Consider the following 16,102-nt stretch of genomic DNA (forward strand, 5'->3'; position numbering starts at 1 on the left):
TTCTTCACTAATAAAACGGGGACATTAGCCAGGGCCATAGGATCCTGGGAAGAGAGGTGGACAGTGCACCTCCATTTTCCAGCATAACGCCCAACTCGTGTGCTAAACAGCAGCACAACTCTCCAACCCACCCAGCAGCGAGGGGACCGTGTGCTCACCCCTTCCAGGGCACCGCTCGGAGCCTCCCCTCCCAAGCAGGGCCCTCTAGTGGAACCCCAGCAGGCCCGTTACCCCAACACATGGGTGACAGAGAGAAAATTAAGACCTTCTGTTTCGTTCTGTTCCTCCCTGCTTCACGAGTGGACTTTGATTGGAACCAGCAGCCGGGTGGGGCAGGAGGTGGAGCACAGTGCCAACCTCGATGAAAACCAAACCCACCCGGAGGAGTGGGCGCTGGACCCCGAGGGACTCTGGACCAGTGCAGATGCACTCAGGAAGCCATGCTAGGATTGAGACTCTCAGGAGAAAAGAATCAACACCTCCCATTTATCCTTGGGAAGCTGAGAGTGGCTCCCTTGTGCTTGGACTCTGAAGGCTCAGGAATAAAATCCAAACAAGAACCAAGAGTTCCAGCTGGGGCCCCTCCTCCCCTCTGCACAGAGAGACAGCTGGCTGGCTTCCACCAGCATCTTCCCCTGCCCCCATCGCGGCCTCCTGGCTGTTTCTCATCTAGAGAGTTCCCTCAGAGATGAAAGGCCCTGCGTATCTTCCTTGGTTTATGGTTTCTGAGGGTGGCAACTGTGCCTCTGGCCTAAAAACTGGAGCAGGATCACATGTCCCTAACGGAGGCCAGATGGATGTGCTGGATGGCTGATAATTAGTGCAGGCCCAGCACCCGGGAAAGACCCTGGGAGGCCACACGCTAGGACCTGAGTGGCCACGGCCAGACACCTGCACTGCACCACGACCGACCCACAGCGATGAGATCCCAAGGTTTAGGTATTTGTTTCTACACTAAGACAATACTTTCCCTCTGTTCTTCACGGAAGAAAAAAATCTGAACTGTCAGAAACAGGTCAGGAACCCAAAGACTAGGAGATGACCTCAGCTAGCACCATTGGCCCCACTAAGCCACACTTCAGATGGTCAGCACAGCCTGGTTCCTGTGGCAGACTGTGGCAGGCCATCTTCCACTCGTGCACATGGAGTCACCAGCACCCTGTCACCTCAGTTTGCCTTTCCAGTGGGCACCGTGAGGCAAGTCAAGCTTTTACATCACCATCGCAATCTGCCAATGTAACGCCACGCGTGCCGGCAGCCGCGTACACTCTCGTGTCTTCCTGAAGCCACAGCCACCACCACCCCACTGGCGTTTGCGTAATACAAAAGCCAAGGACTCTGATTTGCACTTCCACTCACTCACAGACATTTAACCAAAGCGCTCTGTTCTCCCTGACACTCTTGTTACAAGACAACTGGGTGATGCTGTAAATATTAATGCTTAATAACAAAATGGCACACGAAAAGCCATGACCCAGCTGAACTGATGGAGAAGTAATTCTGGTTCCAGGAGGAGCCAGAAAGTCACATGGCATCTTGGGTTGTCCTTGTAACAAGCAGCAACATACAGAACAGATAATAAAAGCAGAACAACACTTAACAGACTTAAGTGTAGCATGTCCGTATTCACTAATAACGACAAAATGAGCCTCTTTAGGAGGAGGAAGCTGAAATGTTTGATGTGAAGTTATTAAAAAAGAAGGCCACAATCCAAGATGTCAAGTCTAGCACAACAGGAATACATGCTTTTAAAATTAGGACATGCTCAAAAACACTAAGATGACAAATACGATGTATAAATGGTTCTAGTGTCTCCTGCGTTTGCCTGACTTTTGATGGAGTTGTAGGTTTTCATCTACCTCCTTCTCCTCTGCCCACATTAAAAAACATCTGTCTAGACTAGAGATCCCAATAGCTGAGCTCCCACCTGGTTGAAACTGACATGTGGTCCTTTGGCTACCAGCCAAAATGACCCCAGTTGTGTTGTTATGTACGGACTACAGGCAAAGCTGAGGGGGTGGCTGCCCACAGAGTGGGGTACAACTTCCTGGGCATAGTGACGTGCCACAGAGGAGAGGGCCAAGAGCAAACGCATGCTTTCTAGGGACATGTGAGAACTCCACCCCGAGAGGATCAGCCAGCCAACAGGGCCAGAGTCGATGTGGGTTCAAGCTGTAGGCACCACGAGGTATCATCACGCCAAGTGACCACACTCCAATGATGGCCAACTCCGGTATTGCACTGAATCTCCTAAGCTCTTCCAAAGTGCTATCAAAAACTCTTACCCAAAAGTACGCCAAAAACACAGAAATGGTGGGAAGCTCCACACAAGGCTAAGCGTCTGAGCAGCTCGACACCCGGGAAACATCTGTTAGCAGGAAACGCAATTTCATTCTGATACCTGATGTGTCTGTAGAATGTTAAATCCTCTCTAAGGAGGAGACCACCGCTAAACAGGATCCCGGAATGGTTCCAATTAGGTTAAGTCAAACGCAAATGCCGTTATTCAACCAATTTTGATATTTTAAATGTCTATTTCCTCCTTACACTATGAATTCCTACATCCTTATCTTTAGAGGAAATGATTTTCTGACTGCAAAATGAGCATGTCTGTAAAACACGCCGAGCAATGCTCTGAAGTTCTGGCTATCCAGGTGAGGTGCTCCCCTGATGTACAGGTGAGGCATGGACACCTTCCTGGGTGACAGAGCTCAGGCACAGGCACTACCATTACTTGGACACAGAACTGGATACCTGTGAAACATCGCCATGACCCACTGGAAGCATCTTCAGACCCAGCACTCACTACAGAAATACTCTGCCAAATTCTAGCACATGCATCTCTGTAGGAGAACGGGTGAGAGCCAGAGACGAAATCAGTGCTGGCCCTGAAAGGCAGAACTGAGTGAACAACGTTGGGAGTGGCCGTCATGACACTCCTCGTGTTTCTGCCAAAGGAGGTTCAATGACACTTCTAGCCTCTCACCTTCCCAAACTGTTCCTTAATTGTTCAAAGATTACTAAAGGGCTCCTCCGATAAGTAACCAGATTTGAGCTTCATGCCCAGCAAACCCTGTCAGAGCACTACCGAGAAACATCATTGAAACTCCACAGCAAATTAGATTTAAAAAAAGGGTGTGTGTGTGCGTGTGTGTCAGTCCCCTTATTCAATTCAGAAAGAAGGCTTTCAAATGCCCACAAGAGGCTACTTGCTAAAAGTCATCAGGCTAGTGAGTGGTCTCCAGGGGCCTAGGTCTGGGGCAGCTGCATTGGTGGCCCCAGCTGACCCTACTCCATGGGGATCGGGAGGGAGACTCACAGCAAGAACTGCTCCTGGTCCACGACACACTCTGCTGCAGAGGTTTGTGCTGAGATTCAGTGTGGCCCCCCAGGTGGTCACTAACTGGTGCCCACAGAGGAATACTGGACTCCACATCGCTAACCGCCTCCAGCTCCTTGGAGGCCATGATGGTGAACTTGACCTTTCTCTGAACCAAAGCTAGTCCCCTCAAGGTTCTGTCTAGGAGTCTGACAGGAAGGCGAGACAGAAAGGACACTGAGAAAATTTGCTCACACTTTTTTTCTTGCTTTTGAATGATGTTAACTCAAGGAGAAAACAACAAAAAAAGAAAAGGCAGGATAAAAAAAAAAAATCAATCCCATCTGAGAAGCTGACACTTTGAGTCTTGGAGTAAGATCCAGGTTTTGTGAAAAATGGCTAAAGGCAAGTTGAAACTAAACTCAGGACCCCAAATCCTTGCTGTGGGTTAAGGACTGAACTGTCTCAATTGATATTTTCTCAGCCACACACCAAATGAGGGCAGACAGAACTGAATGGTCTCTACAACCCATAGCCACATTCCCAATCAACTCCCCCAGAAAAAAAATCATCACATATTCAAGACATCCTTGAGGTTGGTAACTCTAAAAATCTAAGCTGATTAGAGATGCCATCTCCAGAAAGCCGCTTTCCTTCTAAAGACATTCCTCTACCATTTTACGAATGACTCAGGGTGGCATGAGATTTTTCTCTAATTCATTTTTATTCTTTTAAATTAATACATCAAGAAGGCCTAACACCGTTTGCATTGACTTGAGTTTCCTTGTAGTATAATTTCCGTTGACTTATCTCTATCACAGAAACAGCAGCAAAAATCACTTATACCGAACTATATTGCTTCAGAGTTAATTACATGTATTTTGTGTTTGATACATGAAAATGCCAGATGCACTTAATTGAAAGACAATCAATATGATCTTCTATTAGACATCCAATGAAACATCCAGAGGCTGCTGGTGACCCAGTCATCAACTAATTGAAAACACATTCCAAAGGGGATGTTAAAAAACTGAACTTTTACCTGGAGATATTTTACAGTAACTCACCAATATAAATCTGTCCACAAACTCTACAGTTCACACGGAGAGCTGCTCGTCTTTTTAAGGGAATACAGCTTCATTGGGTCAGAAACATTTAAGGTGATGAAACCCTGAAAGCAAAATGAATAGAGTCAGAGAAGTTGAAGCAGTGATTTTTTTGTTGTTTACATCTAGCCATCCTTTAATTGCATTTTTCTAATGCTTTCGATTCTAAGCTACCAGAGGTTATTAAATGGTTTCATTAAAAATACTATTTGTCTTGCTTTAGTCACACACCAGATCAAATTAAACAGTAGAGCACTAGAACAAATGAGCCCTTTCCATCTATTTTGACACGAAGCCAAGTGTGCAAAACCAGGAGGTGATATTGTGTCATCACCGTGAAAATGTCATTTAGCTTTCTCTGCATCTCCAAGTAGCAAGCAAAGGGACAGAACAATCAATACCTCCCAAGCAAAAAGTATTGCCGAATGTTTTGAAAAATATGGAATTATAAAGTGCAATTCATAAGCCCATGGTTTATAAGTGCTATTAGCATAAATGCTGACAACTGTTAATCTGCTGAAACTCTGATTAACAGTTGCAGGTGTCCATTAATAGAAGGCATTTTAACTTACTACTGAAATTGATTACTCAGTTAAGAATTCAATCCTAATGTTCAATAAAACTGCACTTTCTTGGCAAATGCAATATGAAATGAGGCGATGCATTAAACAGCACTCACATTTATTTTACTCTACATGGAATAAAGAGGACGACATGGTACCAGCCCATACACGTCATCTGAACCACTTCCTGCACACACAGAACTGGAGCGGCAGGCAGGGAAGTTAGTCAAACACCTGCACAGCAAGCACATCCAGGTATCTTTTCTACGGCTTTTCCATACAGAAAAGACAGAAATTTAACACTGGAGTTGCTATGCAACTGGAGAGTCCGCACGTTAAGATAGTCTTTGTCACGCTCCATGAGGAAGGACAGAGGTACACTTTACAGAAATGAGCTCTTGCTGCCAACCCAACCACTTCCAACGCCACCTATCGGTCAGGGTTCACAGGGGTGATTAACGTACAAAAAGGCATGAAATTACTGTGAGCAGCTACACTCTACTTTTCAAACCACTCAAGTCTTAGGAAGCTGTAGATTCCTAATACAGTCTCTCCTCTTTTAAAGCAATGGGGCTAATCTCTTAGGATCCAATCCCGTGACAGACATTCTTCTGCACAATTATGTAGCAAGCAAGTCATAAAGAAGAACCACTGACCCTCCTAAGTCCTTCATTCCCCATTCAAAAGAAAATCACGCTCTGGTGTTCTCTGTACTAAATTTAATGAAGCAGAGCATTTAAGTCCTCCAATAACCGGCACCTACTTCACAACTAGAACCAAGTCAATGGCAGGAATGATTCTGAAGAACTAACTATTCAGGAAAAGGGTGGCCTCTGTAGTCAAGGTTATCATGTGCTCAAGGTCAAGAAGTAATTTACTCCCAGCTACACCCCAACACCATGCTATAACCCAAACCTTCCAATTTAAGGATGTGGGGTGGGGGGTGGGGGATGTAAACATTCCAGCCTCTTAAGTGCTGGGAATGGAGGGACAGGCATAGCCTTTCGGTAGTTCCAAGTGTCTAATGACACAAGCATCTACTACAGCCAGTGAACCAGCCCTCTGAGGTGGCAGGGCTTGTCTGGCAAACTCCTATGCACCCTTCAAAACCCACCTCACAGGTATCTTCTGTAACACCCTGCTCTGCCAGGCTGCTACACACCCTGCCCACGCCCCAGTCTCTAAATGTTAAACGCCTTGATCACATATTATTCATCTCAGAAACATCATAGGGAATCAAATATTTAATGAACTTCGTAACACAATTTATATTCTCTGTCTGTTGTTGCTGGTTCTAGTATGCTGTGGGCTTCCTTTTTCTTCCTATTACCAACTCGTTGCACAGCAGACATGCAAATGCTTATGGATAAATATATATGTAAACAAGAAATTTCCAAAAATACAAGGAAATTATACATATCTTCAAGACGTGGTCCCCTTTGGAAAGGAAGGAGGAAAGGAAAAGGAACTGGGGAGATGAAACGTAGCAATGTCTACAACATTACTTCTTGCTTTTAAGCAAAGGTCTGAAGACCAATATAGCAATATCTACCCAATCTCCGCAGTGCTGTAGATTCTTAGGTGGAGATACTTCATAGTAAAATTAATTAAACTGAGAACAGCCCTGTAGAAGGCTTCACAGAGGAGGTGACCTTTAGTGGAATTTCAAGCGGAGCATTTGGGAGGGCGTGCAGGCTGCCCAAGTGAGCAGTGACAGCTTATTTAGTGGATTAAGAACATTAAAAGGCTTGGAAGACTGTCAGAATCTTTAAAGCAAGTGCCCATTGTTACTTGAAGGTCAAAAGAAGTACTTAAAAAGACTGGAGCTACAGAAAAGCTAAAAATTCAAAAATACTTGTTTTAGTAGATACTTGCTGACAGTGCAGTGTGGAGTAAGTAGTGCCCCGAGGATTCACCAGAGGAAATTTTCTTGGCAGGATTTCTCTAAGAACTTCCAGGAGTATACAAGTAGATGCAGAAATGACTTAGCTGATTAAAATCACCACTGTCCCTAAAACAGCAAATGCAGGAGCCTAAGCAGCTCCACATGCCGCTAAACATCACACCAGTCAGCACACACCATCTCCAAGTTGGCTTCTTCCAGCCAGACAGAGGGGTCATTATCACCCTGGATGAATCTATTAAACATCCCTCAGCAAACGTGCTCTGCCACAGTCGATGACAAGGACGGGCACTCACACTTCATAGGAGAGAAAAGCAGCACCCAGCACCCAAGCAGCCCAAGCCAGGCTGTGGTCGGCTGGTCCTCGGCTCTCCACATTTAGGGAACTCACGGTTCAGCACGTATTACCTAGAAGGGCCCTTCCACTCCGTCAGGCATATGAAAATTACACTTTGGGTACTACTGAATAAATCTACTTTTCTGAAACTCAATGAGATTAGCACCTTGGAAAACCTGATAAGAGCCTGTCATGAACTCTAGAAAGGTCTTGAAGGGGGCCCAAGAGGCTCTGCCCAGGCTGGTTCCAGGAGGACAGGTCCTGCCCTCACTGGAACTTAAGCTGTCTTTCGGTAGGGCCTCTGTGCTCTGCATGGCATTGAAGGAGCAGCCCCTCCGCCATCCAAACCGGAGAGTGAAGAGAGGGCATGCAGGGGGGCACCCCCATCCCACCTGCTGTGAGCAACACTTATTTAACCAAGTGCCCATTTACCTGCTCTTACTCTGCATGAATTATTTCTAAGGCTGCTTTTGCCATCTAAGGCTGCAAAGTGCCAACTCTCATTAGCAGGCGGGGCCTTCCTGGACCCCAGCTGGATTCTCTGCCTTGACTGGTTCAAATTTTGGATACAGTGTCCATCTACCATCCTGCCATGGATGACAGGGGCCACTACACCCCCTGCTTCAAGGCGGAGTGCCTCCTGCCTCCTCATCCCGGGGCTGGCCCTGTGGCTGGGTCACACTGGCCAGTGAGCAAAACCCCAGCTCAGCTTGGGCTTCTACTAGGCGGGGAAAAGGTGCTAAAGGGGCTAACATGGATAGAAGTGGGAGGACCAAGCACCAGGAGAGCCTTACCTGACACCTACGCACGGCATCCACGGGTCTTGCCGCAAGGAGACCCTACTCCACTCTGTGTTCCTCACGGTTCCAAGCGGCCCTATAACATCTATTACTTAAACCCAAGATCATCCCTCGGGTAATCACAAGTTTACCACAAGTAAAGGTCTCTGGGAAGGGACAAGGGAGAGAACATGAAGTTAACAAGAATCAATCCCAGGCTCTACAGGTCAGGATCACTAGCTAAGACTCAGTGTCCTGTCTCATAGATAGGTAGCAGTGTCTACTTTCAAAGAGATAATCCATGGGAGACGAGGCCCAAGGCCTGCATACAGCAAGTATTCAATAAATGTGTCATCATCAGACTTAGTGCATGACTTCAGGCTGAAGTTCTTACCTGTATGTCCTAAGAAAGAAGCCCATCCGACCCAAATCATGACATGTAGTTGGTGTCTGGCACCAGAATCCAATATTCCTAATCGGGTCACCAAGGAGAGCAGCATCCTAGTTCCTCACCACACTCACCAGGAAGGGTGAGGCTGTGCTCAAAAGAACTGAGTGAAGAACCATCCAGAATTCTGCACTTCTGCCCCCAGGAAAGAACATGTTAGTAGGCCAAAGATAGGGGATCCACAGCACGCAACCCCCAAATACCATCCCATCTGTGACTTTAAACTCCTGGATCCTTTCAACAGGGATTTACTAAGCACCTACTAAATGCTGGAGATTTTGCTAAGCCCTAGAGACACTGGAGCCAACAGGAACCTGGTCCCTGCTCCTGGAAGTCAGCAGGGGTCACAGGTCTAAACCCACTATTCAGTCCATGCCCAGCTGGTACCCATGGGAGACTGTGGCCTGACCCCAAACCAAACCCTCGGGAGCAAGTCTTCTGCACATGCCGCATCAGAAAGAGGGGCTGTGGAGGTCACCACACACCTCGACTAGCCAGAAGCGTGGTTCTGGCTGTTAGGATGACTACACTAGGGACCGGGGCTGCTGCGGCTTTTCCTCTGCTGTGGCACCTGTGTGGCCAGCCTTATCCCAATGGCGCCCGTCCTTATCAAACTCACAGCCGAGCCATGCACGCATGTCCCACAGTACTGCAGGAAATGCCCATCCCTTCCAGGGCTGCAAGGTCCCACCTACTTCCCGTACTGTGCCCCAGGGTAAAGCAGGCCCCGAGAGGTGTGACTTGACTTGCAAGCGGGACCTACAGAAGCCAACTTGGCCACAGCTCTGGGGAGACTCACCTCCCCCTGGATGCAACCCTGAGACCCCAATGCAAGCCCTCCTCCTGCCAGCCCAACACTCACTGTAGCCCCATGGCACTGTTCTAGGCTGTCAGTCTGCGAGAGGGGAGTAACCCTCAGTGATGGGACCACAACAGGGACATATGTCTGTTTCCTGGTCCCTGAGAAAAGGGCATGGAAAGTGGGTGCCAGGGCCTTCCACATGTATGCATAGCAGGTCCTCACAACTATCTCAAGTTCAAGGGCTATGGTCAAGGAAAAGCCTTAGGCAGAAGTTCATAAAGGGGCCAAATGCCCTGCCCCTAAAACTGACCCGCCAATGTCGACATGAAGTCCCTCTGGCCAGAGACAGACACAAGCACAGACAGAGTGCATTGGGCATAGTTTGAGGCCATGAGAAGTAGCACCAGGAGCCCATCTCACAGATGCCACCAACAGTACCTTCGTCCCCTGCTCCAGACCGACAAGGGAGGCACTCGGCTCCCCCTCCACTCCTGCTTACCAAAGCAGCTCCTTGTTCACAGAGCCCCCCACTTACCCCGGCCTCCCTCAGCAGGGTCTCTGCCCATCTGTGAAAGTGCCACTTGCAAGGTCACCCAACAAGTGACCTTCCCTCCCTAGCCTCCTCCCTACCTATCTGTCCTCACTCTTCAGGCATAGCAAGGATGTGTGATAGAACACGACCCACGAAAGACATGGGATGGCATAGGGCTGCCACCAGCGACTGAGCAGGAGGAGGTGGTGTGTGTACTAGAGGGTGCTGGGGCGCAGATGGGAGCTTTGAGCAAACAGCGGTGGGAGGGGCAGCAGCTTCAGGGCTGTACCCTCTCAGCCTCTGCCACAGTGCTTGACACGCTAGGCCATGTGTGATGCGCCCTCTAATCAGGACTTTGGGCTGCCACTCTGGAATGGTGCCCCCTTACCCCACACCACACATATTATGCACCTGCCCCACCTTTAGTGATGAACCCACCCCGAAAAAGGCCTAACCCATTGGGCATGAAGCAGTGTAGAATTCTGGTTTAGTTGACACATGGGAAAAACTAAGGAAATGAGAATGTCCGCTTGAAGAGCAAAATGTTACGTATTGAACAGGACTGAACATTAACATGGTGCCATCTGAGATACTGTCAATTTAGTGTACGCAGATTATTATTTCCCAGGATTCAATTCCACTAACTACTGCCTCGTAATAAATAAACCATATTAATTAGCTTTGAAACAATTACTCTTTATTCAGGGGGGAAAAAAAACAACCCTGAAAGCTAATTCTTTCCATGTCTCCTACAGCTACATTGGCATCGAGACACTTAAGGTCAAACCAACACTTCATTATAACCCCCCAATGTCCAAGAGTTTCAACTTCAAGAAGAAAAATGCCCTCAAGGCAGAAACTTCACATACACAGTCTTTGTCAGAGAGTGTTTATGGAAATTTTGTAATATTAACTATATTCAGCTGGCTTTAAGATTTAAGAACGTGAAAGGCCCAGCAGCCAAGATTTCAGAACTCTTCAAATATAAGGACAGCCAGTGGAAAACTATAAGGGAAGTCTTGGAACTCTGCCACTTTTTAAAGGAAAATAAAATAGGATATTTTCCCAGTGTTGTCTCAGATGTAGTCAATTAGTGTGTTCGTTCCTCTGCTCTTTCAGCTTTTAACTTTCACAGGCTGCAGAGCCCGCAGACGCGGGATGATCTAGGCGCCCAGGAGAAACTGCCCCTTCAGCACCGGCTTGGCTTCCATCAGCCAGAAGCACCCACCCTGGGCGGCTCCGGGACGGAGAAATAAACAAGGGCGTGAGAAGGCTGACGGGAGAGCTTGGCAACCACTGTAGAAAGGGACACACGGACAGCAAACTGACAAATGGTGCTGCCGACCGGGGCTGGTGCGGGCCAAGTTTTGAAAGGAAGAGAGCAGACCTGCAAGCAGCCACCCACACGACGACGTCATTTTGTGAATTCAAGCTGTGTTCCCACACCCAGGACTGCCCAGCTGGCCGTGGAGGCAAAGGCGGCTGGAGCATGCAACTGACCCGAGGCTCATGGGGCTGCGTGGACCACTGTGTGTCTGTACTTAAGAGGGGAAACTTGGGCCTTTACAGACAAGCCATGAAATTGCCTTGTGGAAGCAGAAAAGATCAGGGCAGTGGGAGGGGTATGCTCTGCCCAGCTCAATGGGAGGTCTGGCCCCAAGATCTCAGCCAAACTTACCCGGCCATGTTTTAAGCAACCTCTGGAAAGACAAGTGTAGAAGCCACATTCCAACTCAGAGACAACTGAAGGTGTCTCCTCTCTGGCCTTTCATGCTTCTACCCGTAATGGAACAAGAAAGCTACCAGCTGAGGCCACACATACCTCTGTGGGATGGTCTGGAACCTGCCAGGAGTAGAAACGAGAGGTGCGCTTGCTCAAGAGCAGAGCCAGGGTCCACTAGTGGTAGCCACTAACCAATTGGGGTGTCCTGACAGAATGCTCTGGCCCCAGTTTCTCCCTGGTTGGGCCAGCACTCCTTTCCCCCAGGCACCAGGGACACCCAGCCTAACAAGGGGCACAAGGCCAGATGGTCACCAGGGGGTCTCCAGATGTGCACAGCACAAACTCCAACCACGGTGAGACAGACCTCTACACCAACAAGCTCTAACAGAAGATCCTCTGGTGCAAAAGTAGGACGTTTCTGCTCCGCAGAGTCAGGTGGCAGACACCGCCCCCCCCCCCGCCCACTGCAGTGGGAGCAGTAGTGAACATCTTTCTGAAAACTTAGAATTTCATCCTCTCACTCCATTCTACCCTTAGCGAATTAGTAGCTCAGTGGTCAAGATTTACATAAAAATAAGAAACCAGCTAAGATGCCAAAACCCAAAGAAAACAGTTGGATAATGTACTCTCCTGATATATTATGGAGGTGTACAGGTACCATGTAATAACACCTATATACCAACCGATTACGTATTTACTAAAAAAAAGTATTCCAAAATACTTAAAGACATAGGAAGAAGACTTATAGGTCAAATGGAAAACAAAACATAAAACATTCAAATCTTATATATATATATATTCAATTTTAAAATATTCTTCAAACCGTAAACATCACTTTTAGTATGAGACAGAAAATATACCAGAAGTGTTATTTCTCCATGCTGAGCTTAAAGATGACTTTAAAAATATGTAACATAATCATTTATTTTAATATTCTTCAACTTTCCTATATTTTCCCATTTTCTACAAAGAGCATGCTTTCCTACAATACAGAAAATGGGGTGGACTTCTACGTCAAAGGGACAGGACTGAAGCGTTCTGGAACGCAGAAAGTGACGTGCTGCCTTAGCCTTGCTTTCTGGCCAGGCAACATTACAAAATGGATCCACTTAGGAGAAAGTCCCTAAGTAATAGCTGCATTACTAAGGTGGGCTTGAAGAAGTAAAGTGTCCCTCCACCTCATGCAAGTTTAATCTAGAAGAGGATGTCCCCCTTGAAATCTGAATTCAGAAGTTAAATTCCAACAGCCAATCAACCTGGGAAAGAATTGGGGGCAGGGCTATTGTGGGAATTCCTCAGTCCCAGTGGGGGGCTGGGAAGCCGCCCTCCCCCAGGAGAGAACAGCGGAAGCCTTGTGTAAGCTCAGGTGAGGCAGACTTCTCAGTAGTCTCCAGCCAAGTTCTTGGCCACAGATTAGACTGCAGCAGCATACGTAGAAAGAAACATTTTAAAAAGCGATGACTTAGGGACCGGCCTGTGGCTCACTTGGGAGAGTGTGGTGCTGATAACACCAAGGCCATTGGTTCGGATCCCTATATAGGGATGGCTGGTTAGCTCACTTGGGAGAACGTGGTTCTGACAACACCAAGTCAAAGATTAAGATCCCCTTACCGGTCATCTTTTAAAAATAAACAAATAAATAAATAATAAAATAAAATAAAAAAGCCATGACTTGACAATTGAATGAGCAAGTCCACAATCCCTGAAAATTATCTACAAGAATGATCAGTTTTAGATGTGAACACTATTCATCCATGTGGAATACTGACTGGGAAACTGAGGCTGGGTAAAATGAAGGTGGCCAGGTAAGGGTCCCAGACCCTGGCTCTCTGCCACAGTGACCTCACTTGTAACACTTTACAGGCTGCCAAAGGCATCTGTTGAGCTGCCTATTTTGCAACTGGTTTAGACAGTCAACTTCATGAGAGCAGGGACAGAATCCGATATCCTGGAGAACTTGGAGCCCAACCGATGGTTAAAAGCACCTGGGTGAGGTGTGTGTGACCCCAGGAAAGTTACCTCTCACCAGCTTTCATTTCCTCACCCAGGAGGAGCCCAGAGTGTGGTCATCGAACCTCCCTCGTGGGGTTGCATTTCATTAATTTTGAAAGTATAGACAAACCTTTAGAACGGATGTTCATGAGGGTAGTAACTCATAAATGCTATCTTCATTTGAGTGATGAATGCATAAACACACGTATGTATGTTCAAAATACAGTGCAAGTGTGCTTTCTGCAAGATTGACAGCTCACAATTTTCACTGTCAAATCAGAGTCTTGAGACTTGCAATTTTACACACCTCACCAAAGCACGCCCAAACCACGTGGGTATGTAGGGCTGCTTCCTAAGAAATCACGTGGACGCAGCCTTTACTTTCTTAGGGTGCAGTGGGCCCGTGACACTCTCAGAGCTTGACTGCTGACAAAATGTCGGAACTCAGTAACTCTTTATCCCAAGTTTTGTTCCTTCACGTATTTTAGACAATGTGCACTGTACAGCAAAAACACACAACACGGATGACAAAAACTCACAAGGCAAAGGGGCTCTTCTGCTGGTTTCTAAAACCAGTCACACCAACGTGGTACCACATGGTACAAAGTACTCCAAACACCATCCCATGGACATTTGCTGAGAAATGGGACAGGGTAAGTGGGGGCCATGGAGGCACCCAGTTCCACTCAACACCAGGCAAGCAAGCGCCTTGTAACTCTCAGGTCTCCTCTTACTCAGTGTTCTGGACTAAGACTGGGTCAGAAATCTCTGGGATGGGATACTCTTCATCAATACACAGAAACAAACCAGTGATACATGCAACAACCTGAATGAATCTCAAAAGGAATTAATCTCAGTGGAAAAACCCAGTCCCCAAAGTGGTTGCCACGTTTAGTGACTGGGAAGTAAGCAGGCAGGACATTCCAACTCCAGGACTTTCTCTGAGCAAGCTAGGTCTTGGAAGCTGGTCAGCCCCGTGTTTACTCGTGCATCAGCTGTGAACTGTCTGGACCACCTGAGGGGGGATTCCTGGGGTGGTATGTACAGGAAAATACACACGTGATAATAGTGCAAAGAACTAAACCCATACCCAAATGAGTACAAGTAACACTGGGGAAATCTGAAGTTTATCTGTGGACTGCCGTGTCAGTTTCCCAGCTGTGTTACTGTTAGTATAGTTTTGCTCAATGTTACCACTGGAGGAGACTAGGGAAAGGGTACACCAGATCTTGCTGTATTCCTTCTCTTACAACTGTACGTGAAGCTATGACTACTTCAAAAAAACACGAGTAGGTCTGCCCTATATTTTTGATTAGTATAGTTTGGTTCGGGCTGACCACTAAGAAGGACAATTCCTTTCTCGAGTGAATCGGTGCTTACAAGAAGGAACCATAAGGAGCTGGCCCTGGTGACACTACTTGGTTGGCATCCTCCAGCTTCCCAGAGCTCATAACTCCCGAACCCTGACCCTCTCCCGCTGGAGCTGGCACCTACGTGAGTTCGTGAGTTCTTTCCTGGGAATGGGCACAGCATGACTGAGTGGCTCTCTCCCAGCTGCCGCCAGCTGCCCAGGGCTCCCCAGGCCACACCCGGCAGAGGGCGCCTTCCCCGGCAGAGCAGCCCTGGAGAGGCCAAGAGGAGAAAAGAAAACCAGCCCCTGGGGCAGCTCTGTGCTGGGCGAGTGGGCCACACTGGCTAGGAACTCCCTGACCCAGCCTGGCTAAATGGAAATGACAGGCAGCAGGCTGGAACAGGCCAAGACCGTCCCCAGCTGACACACACAGTTGTACGCTGGGCTGGCCAGCTTCCAACACCCAGCTCGCACAAAGAAAGTTCTGGAGCTGGAGTGTCCCAGCAGATTGCCAGGTCAGGGGAGCCGCCTGCCCCAGAGCAGACCCACAGCAGCCTGGGGACCTTACTGGTGCCCTCCAACTCTGTATCAACCTTTTGTAAGAACCTAAAGGAAAGGTCTTTTGTGGCACTCTGTGTCTGTCCTCCGAGATCCCCTGTTGCCTCCCTTTTAAGGAGAGCTGGCATGCTCACTGCAAGCACTCCCCGTAACTCCCTGCTGATTCAAAGAATCCAAAAGAAGAAAATTACAGGAGGCTCTTTGCCTTTCCACCTATATTGTCTTCAGGGTTACACTTTTTCAACTCATTTGGCAGTTTTTCCTTACTATCTCCCAGCAACAATAATGAAAGTACCTGTCTCTCCCCAAAATGTGCCATTAGGAATGCATGTATGGATAAAAAAATATTTGAAATAACAATCCTATTTTTTCAGGTTCTATAAACCCCTAAATAGCCATTTACTTGAAAGCTGAATTGCTTTCAAATCACCAACACTGCTCAGCTTCAAAGCTGCTAAAAAAAATAACCAGTGACTCTTCCACAAGAATAAAAATTACATTCTACATAAATTAAATATTTAATTTGATTAAACATATTTATGTCTTTGTGATGACATTTAAAATAGAAGTAATCATTCTCTTTTTTAAAAGAAAAACTCTTTCAATTATAATTCGAAGCTGTCAAACCAATCTTCTGCTACAGATCTTTTAAATGTCACATACCTTCAAAAGGGGATGGCAGTTTCCTT

At 47.2% G+C, this 16,102-nt stretch overlaps 1 protein-coding gene across 5 annotated transcripts in view; it reads right to left on the reverse strand.

The window, feature by feature from the left end:
• The window catches only part of CTBP2 (C-terminal binding protein 2), a 161,263-nt gene that overhangs the window by 109,057 nt on the left and 36,104 nt on the right, over nt 1-16,102 (reverse strand). For 3 of the 5 annotated variants that reach the window (XM_063103380.1, XM_063103381.1, XM_063103382.1), the window contains one exon: nt 4,387-4,490. The exons of 1 other annotated variant lie outside the window; for it this stretch is intronic. The gene's annotated coding sequence lies outside the window, so the exon portion shown is untranslated. Of the gene's footprint in view, nt 1-4,361; nt 4,491-16,102 lie in introns of all 5 variants that reach the window. One more of the 5 variants, XM_063103383.1, reaches the window with a different exon arrangement.

The sequence above is a fragment of the Cynocephalus volans genome, chromosome 7 (assembly GCF_027409185.1).
Source record: "Cynocephalus volans isolate mCynVol1 chromosome 7, mCynVol1.pri, whole genome shotgun sequence".
NCBI classification, from domain to species: Eukaryota; Metazoa; Chordata; class Mammalia; order Dermoptera; family Cynocephalidae; genus Cynocephalus; species Cynocephalus volans.